At 37.8% G+C, this 7,944-nt stretch overlaps 1 protein-coding gene across 3 annotated transcripts in view; it reads left to right on the top strand.

Annotated features, from left to right (window-relative positions):
• Positions 1-234: 234 nt before the first annotated feature.
• Positions 235-7,944, top strand: part of LOC112044159 (uncharacterized) — a 232,269-nt gene continuing 224,559 nt past the window's right edge. For all 3 annotated transcript variants that reach the window (XM_052884901.1, XM_052884902.1, XM_052884899.1), the window contains exon 1: positions 235-457. The gene's annotated coding sequence lies outside the window, so the exon portion shown is untranslated. The remainder of the gene's footprint in view (positions 458-7,944) is intronic.

Genomic DNA, 7,944 nt, shown 5'->3' with positions numbered 1-7,944 from the left:
AAATATAATCTAATGCTTTTAACCATAGTATTGGTCAATGCTTTTCACAGTAATATCAGTAAAATGAAGTTATGACACCTACCTTTTCATTAACTTAATAATTTTGTATGACAACCAACAGTGCGATAATTTTCTCAACTTTTGACACCCCTATAATCGCCCCCGCTCACCCCATTTCACCCCAATGCCTGCGACCCCTCGTTACAGCAGACCTCAGTTTGTCTTCAACTCTCGTGGTGGGAGTACGTTTCCCTCACTGAGGAAAATCATCGCGATCTTTTCCCGAAGTGCAATAACATTTCGAATTTTCTCAAATTGTGTTCAAGCTGTTGTTTTCCGTTAAACTGTCGAATTTTTCTCTCGTTATTTAGTGTTTGTTTTTGTATGATTCGAGTGAAACTGTTGGTTCTTGTTGGATTCGTGTAAGGAAAGTGTTTTGGACGGTAAACCAACTTACGTAAGTGTTATATACTGCATTGCGATACTCTAATTTTTTTATTATTTAATACAGCAAACGTACCGGCCTTTGACGGAACATTTGTGCGTCCATTATACGAGTATAAACATATTTTTCTAAGTAGAATAACTGTATTTTTTGTACAGGAAACCGGCGTTTCGTAATGTTTTGTGGATGAAAATATTGTTTTCTGTGTTTACGTATTGTTTTTACTGTTATTTTATATTCCCAGTAAGTTTTAGGTAATAATTATTAATAATTTTGTGTTACCAAAATTTTTGGGACCTACTTAGATCTCCATTTAATGAATGGCACATCAACTTTAGTCGTGTTATTGAAAATTTTATGTGTAGGTATAAATTTCCATGGTCGCATTATGTAAAAATGTAATGTTAATTTTCATGTAATTCAATTGTTTTGTATTAAACTTAAAAATTAAAAGGTCATCTTTAAGCCATATTGAAAAAATCCACCCGTACTTATAATACTTGAAAATTTAGATAGCTTTTTGTATCTTCACACTTTTATAGAGCTTTTATTTCTGTCACATCAGAAAGAGAGTCGTCGATGGTATAAATTAGGAAATTGCGTTTTAAGATTTTCCATCTCCGTGCACAGGGGAGGTATGCAGTTTCCGCTCGATAACCTCCCCTCAGGAGATGGTGGAAATTGAATTTTAGGACTATCTGAGCCTATATTTGATTTACCAACGTTTTCGGACATTATTTGATTTGGTCAGCGTGGAATCAGGTTTAGGACATCAAAACGAAGAAGTCGGTAAGATGGGTTTTTGTTACGAAAATATTGACTGTTTGTTTATAATATATTGTATATTACAATGTATGTAATTATATTTGGCTCGTTGGTGCAGTGGTTTATTTAGTTGTATGCAGATTACCTATTATGATTTTGGGCTTTAAGAAATTCTTTAGTAGCTCGTAACTGAAGCATGAGAGTCGTGATAGCCCAGTGGATGTGAACTCTGCCTCCGATTCCGGAGGGTGTGGGTTCGAATCCGGTGCGGGGCATGCACCTCCAACTTTTCAGTTGTGTGCATTTTAAGAAATTAAATGTCACGTGTCTCAAACGGTGAAGGAAAACATCATGAGGAAACCTGCATACCAGAGAATTTCTTAATTCTCTGCGTGTGTAAAGTCTGACAATCCGCATTGGGCCAGCGTGGTGGACTATTGGCCTAACCCCTCTCATTCTGAGAGGAGACTCGAGCTCAGCAGTGAGCCGTATATGGGTTGATAACGTAACTGAAGCATATTATATTTATGGCGTTGGATCTTTCTTGTTGAAGTAAGTATGTGGCGTTTAAAGCTCTACTGAAGGCCATATAATATTCAATGAGCAGTAGATGAACTATGATGTCCTAGCATCATTCGTTCTTAGTTGAGACGTTGAATCTCTTCGGTGAGCATGCTATTGCTGCTACTACTATTGCAGTAGTTGAAGGTCTAAGTCATTATATTATTAACATTTTTTTGATGATGATTGTTAAACGTCTAGTTGATCCAGGGGTGAACCTATGTGGCTATTGAACACGAGGTCGGGGTTTTGTGTCTAGTGTCGAGCTAGGAAATATTAAGCTTTTCCTATTTTCAGAATTTCTCACTAAATTTTTTCAGCCGGAGTTAGAAAGTTAGTGGTAGTTACGACATTGTGCATCAAGCTATCATTACAATCATGATAGTGATTGTTATACTATCAAGTATTATCCTAAGCCAACGATATTTTATACTAGAGATAGGGCACTAGCGCATCGAAACTGAGGGGGACAATTGTCCATAATTGTCATCATTTCATTTAGTCCCTTATTATACAACGAAAGTTATTTAAACAAATAATACCTACAATGTCGAGTTGCGTGTTCATAAAATGTAAAAACTATAGTTGTGCATGAGTGCGCTTAGTGGAGTAGCTAAATTCGGACTTTTTGCGGTGTTTTTGTAGGGACGTAAAATATCTATATCAGACATTAAAAAAACTTTTAAACTGTTAAAATTAAAAAGAACTGGAGACATGTGGGGCATGTCAGTGAAAGTAATATCTAACATCATTGATGTCATTGCTCCCCACTTAGCTATTATTTTTAATGAATGCGTGGATTTGGGTATCTTTCCGAACCTAATGAAACATGGCAAACTGTTACCACTTTTTAAATCAGGTGACAAAACTGATGTTAATAATTATAGACCAATTACAATACTGCCAACACTTAGTAAGGTTTTTGAAAAAATCATTTTAAATCAACTTTTAAGTCATTTTAATTTAAATAATTTATTTCACCCTGAACAGTATGGTTTTACTAAAGGTCGCAGTACAACTGATGCAGGTGCTAAACTTTTAAAACATATATATGATGTATGGGAAAATGCTAAGAATGCTATTGGTGTATTTTGTGATTTGTCCAAAGCATTCGATTGTGTTGACCATAACATTCTTTTACTTAAGTTAAGCCACTATGGCATTAAAAGTGTTGCACTCGATCTCATCGCCTCTTATCTTAGTGATAGAACACAAAAGGTATGCATAAATGATTCAAAGTCTCGCGGTTTTTCTAACACAATGGGCGTCCCACAGGGTTCAATTCTGGGTCCTTTTCTATTCCTAGTGTACATAAACGATTTACCACACCATGTTAGCGGCATCTGTGAGATAGTACTGTTTGCTGACGACACATCCCTAATTTTTAAGAGTGACAGAAGTAAAGATAATTCCGACGATGTAAACCGTGCCATATCGCATGTGTCGCATTGGTTCACTGTTAACAACTTACTTTTAAATGCAAAGAAAACTAAATGTATTGAGTTTTCATTACCAAATGTTATAAAATTAGATAAGTCTATAATGATCAATGGTGAAACACTAGAAATAGAGAATTCCACAGTTTTCCTGGGAGTGACCTTGGATTCTAAACTTCAGTGGGGTGCTCATATAGAAAAACTGTCAGGTAAACTCAGCTCAGCTGCTTTTGCAGTGAGAAAAATAAGACAGTTTACTGATGTTGATACAGCTAGACTTGTTTATTTTGCGTACTTTCACAGCGTAATGTCTTACGGTATTTTGTTGTGGGGCAAGGCTGCTGATATACATTCTATATTTGTACTTCAAAAAAGAGCAATTCGAGCAATATATCAACTAAAATCACGCGAGTCCCTTCGTCAAAAGTTTAAAGAAATAGGCATTTTAACAGTAGCCTGTCAGTATATATATATAACAGTATGGTTTATGTGAGACAAAATATTAATTTGTACAAACGAAAAGGAGATCTAAACCCACGTCTTACTAGACACGGGCATAAGTTAGTTATTTCTGCATATCGTCTCCAAAGAGTTAAAAAATCTTTTGTGGGTTTGGGTGTACTCTTCTATAACAAGATCCCCAAGACTGTGATGGACTTGCCAATGCACAACTTTAAGCAATGTGTTAAAAAACATTTACTTAGTCGAGGTTACTACACTATTGATGAGTTCCTTAACGACAAAGGTGCTTGGAGGCCATTGGATCAGCTTCCACCTTCACACAGGAAATAAAACTATAAGAAATTGTAATTTAATTGTTATCAAATGTAAATTGTAATACTGTATGACTTTTTCAAAAGAGCAACTGTTGAGTTTCTTGCCGGTATCTTCTCAGCAGAACCTGCCTTCCGAACCGGTGGTAGAATCTTTACAAATAGTCAACTGACGTGTCAAAAGTGCTTGTAAACTGAGCCTACTTGAAATAAATGAATTTTGAATTTTGAATTTTGAATCTATAATGTAAAAATATCGTTGTCCTAAGCCGCATTGGAGTGGCGTGGTTGGTTAAGCTAAATATTAGTTTAACCTTCGCGTTATTTTGAATTAACTTAAAGAATTTACGGCTTTGAGATTACGTAATATTTGAATTTGTTTTTCCGACTACGGCCGAATGTAGTCGATAGTCAAACGTTCTCAATCGTAACTCTTGCCATGTGTAAAGCGGTATTTTAGTTCGCGCTTGGCGCTGGCGGCCAACTTTAGCGAAGCAATATTTACTTGCTGACTGTGAACTATGTATACACGGCCAATTTGTATGTCTGTACATACATACGTTGGGCGTTGAAAAGTATGATTGTTATTTTCATTAGTCGAGTTCTTTTTATCAGTCTATTATAATGTCACAAACCCTCTACAATACCAAGCCTCCCTCCTTATAGGAGAGGGTATTGTGGAGATTTTGACTATGGAGCTTAGACTCACCACACTCCTCCGATGCGGGTTGGCGGCATTAGGGTGATAACGTTAAATTAACGGGCTGATAACGTTAATCCACTGGGCTATAACACTTTTAGTGTTATAGCCCAGTGACCTTTCGGAGACAGACCTCCGATTCCGGAGGGTGTGGGTTTGAATCCGGTCCGGAGCATGCACCTCCAACTTTTCAGTTATGTGTATTTTAAGAAACTCAATATCACGTGTCTCGAACGGTGAAGGAAAACATCGTGAGGAAACCTGCATACCAGATAATTTTCTCAATTCTCTTAGTGTGTGAAGTATGCCTATGCGCAATTGGGTCAGTGTGAGGCCTAACCCCTCTCATTCTGAGAGGAGACTCGAGCTCAGCAGTGATGGTGATGATCAGATGTTATTGATGGTGACTGGGACCTTCGGCATAACGTGCTCTCTGAAGCACGAGGGTGGACGCCACTAACTTCCCAACTTAGGGCTGAGAATTTTAACAGAAAACATCCTAAAAAAAGAAAAGCTCAGTAGGTACCAGTTGCGCAGGATGGACTTTAGATGAAGGTAAGCCGTCTCAAAGAAAAGGAAGTTCATATAGCGTGTATACAAAGTCTTGTTTCTCATATATCTAGATAGGTACAGTAGGTACCTACAACAATGAGTATGCATGGATTCTCAAAGGTAACTCGACGGGAATCGGATTGCATGAACTCTTCGCCGCTGGTGGGTATACTAGGTAATCCATGACGACTTTTTTTTATTCTCTACAAGTTAGCCCTTGACTACAATCTCACCTGATGGTAAGTGATGATGCAATCTAAGATGGAAGCGGGCTAACGGAACGCTAAATCACGACATCGTAATGGAACGCTAAATCGCTTGGCGATAAGTCTTTGTCGGTAGGGTGGTAATTAGCCACGGCCGAAGCTTCCCACCAGCCAGACCTGGACCAATTAAGAAAACCTCAATCGGCCCAGCCAGAGATCGAACCCAGGACCTCCGTCTTGTAAATCCACCGCGCACACCACTGCGCCACGGAGGCCGTCGAAACTTCAAACGACTCAAGATTCGAACCCAGGATCTCGTGGAATGAAGTCACACAGACTAATGAGGAAGTTTATTACTTGGCCCATGGCACATTGTATACACATCTCTATCACACCCCTAAAACACCCCTCTAACACCATAACACAATAACGTCGTAAAGAGTATGCAGAGCAATATGAAAACAATACTCCGACCGCGTCTCCATAATGTCGTTTTCAGAAGCGGAATACTTTCCCGGGAATGTAATAAGGAGTTTAAAAGGGCTGTCTGTTCGTCACTCGTCTTACGAGAAATGCTTGCAGCTTTAATAAAAATAGAATTCCGTAGATAATATGATCGTTAGATGATCTATATTCTGAAATTTTTCAAAAATTGCGGGCACCATGGATTTTTTCAGGATATAAAAATTTTATTAAAAAAATTCAACCGACTTCCAACTCAAAAATTAACCTAAACTAAAAAGTAAACATCTTACCTATGTGCTTGTCATCAGTTTGAAGGCTGTGCCAAGCCAGTGATGTTTTAATTCAAGCCGTTTAAATTACAAAGTTTCTGTGGTTCTTTCAGAAACGGCTTTAATTAAAACATGACACTGGATTGGCATTTGGCACCGCCTTCAAACTGATCAGAAGGTAGCACATAGGTAAGAGACATCGGACATACATAAAAATAACATACATACAGCCGAACGTAGAACCTCCTCCTTTTTGGAAGTCGGTTAAAAAGAAATCAAATTGTTGCTCAGTAACCCTCTATCTTTCAGTGAACGGCCTAGCGGTTAAGCTGTTTAAGATGTACGTTCTGTCTGGAAAAATAGACAGAGAAGCAACAATTTTACAAAAAGTAAACGTGAAAACAGGTACTTAAGAAAACAGTTATTATGAAATCACAGACAGACATTTGAATTTTTTTTGTACCTTTGTCACCCTATGATGTTTACTCTTAGTATTGGAGACATGATAGCCCAATGGATATGACCTCTGCCTTCGATTAGGATGGCGTAGGTTCAAATCCGGTCCGGGCATGTATCTACACCTTTTCAATTGTCTCAACAGTCCAGAAAGTAACGTCATGTAATTATTTTTGAAATATTTGATGCTAGAAAGGCTAATCACAAAGCTCTAGCCATTACAGGCAGCTAATGCATAGCTACGCAGCTCGTTAGGTATCCATCCAGTAGGACTATTGACAATCATCGAATTGATGTTATGTCAAAGGAAATAGACACTAGAATTGGTAATGCATGGAAGTGTTACTGGGGGTTAAAAGATATTATGAAAAATACAGAAACCAAGATGTCTGTTAAGTCCAAGCTATATAACACTTGTGTGTTACCAATCTTGACTTATGGTTGTCAAACCTGGGCACTAACCAAAGCGCAAAAAAAGAAACTAGAGACATGCCAGTCAGCAATGGAGAGAAGTATGCTTAATATAAGAAGATCAGACAGAATAAACAATATGACTATTAGAAAACGTACGAATATAGAGGATGTCACAACAAGGATAAGGAAACTTAAATGGAAATGGACAGGCCACAAAATAAGAGGTACTGAGAAATGGAATAAAAATATTATATATTGGTACCCAAGAAACAGCAAAAGGAATCGAGGCAGACAGTTCCGAAGATGGGAGGACGAAATAAAGGCTGTAGCAGGGGAGGCGTGGACAAGGAAGGCGTTGAACCGACCTAAATGGAAAGAAATGGAGGAGGCCTTTGCCAAAGTTGGGCAAACAGACAAAGTTGCTGGTGTCACCTTAGATTTAGAAACTATATAAAATATGTATTAAGTTGTCTGAATAAAGGCTATTATTATTATTATTATTATTATTAATGCATAGCTACGCAGCTCGTTAGGTATCCATCCAGTAGGACTATTGACAATCATCGAATTGATTTTATAAGTGCCCTTTGCCGATTTTTCCGTTTTATCAATTTCCCGCGTCACAGAACAGTATAAAAGGGAAAGCTACATTCGCTACACAGTACAGAGTGTTGCTTTGACAATTTGCCTTTGTTAGCTACATGTTAGTGACTGGACAAATTGGATACACATTTCCTCACTTTGATATTTGTGCCCATGGGGACGAATATCGAGACTCGGGCAGTTAGGAGCACTTAGAGATTCGAGTAATATGGCACAAGTAGTGTGTTGACTTATATCGGACGTTTATGTTGCTTGTTTTTTTTTTCTTTATTTAAAGAAATTTCGGAATCGAAATATGC

This window comes from Bicyclus anynana, chromosome 13 (genome assembly GCF_947172395.1).
Source record: "Bicyclus anynana chromosome 13, ilBicAnyn1.1, whole genome shotgun sequence".
NCBI classification, from domain to species: Eukaryota; Metazoa; Arthropoda; class Insecta; order Lepidoptera; family Nymphalidae; genus Bicyclus; species Bicyclus anynana.
The sequence above is the reverse complement of the archived record's forward strand: the minus strand, read 5'-3'. Positions and strand labels throughout refer to the sequence as shown.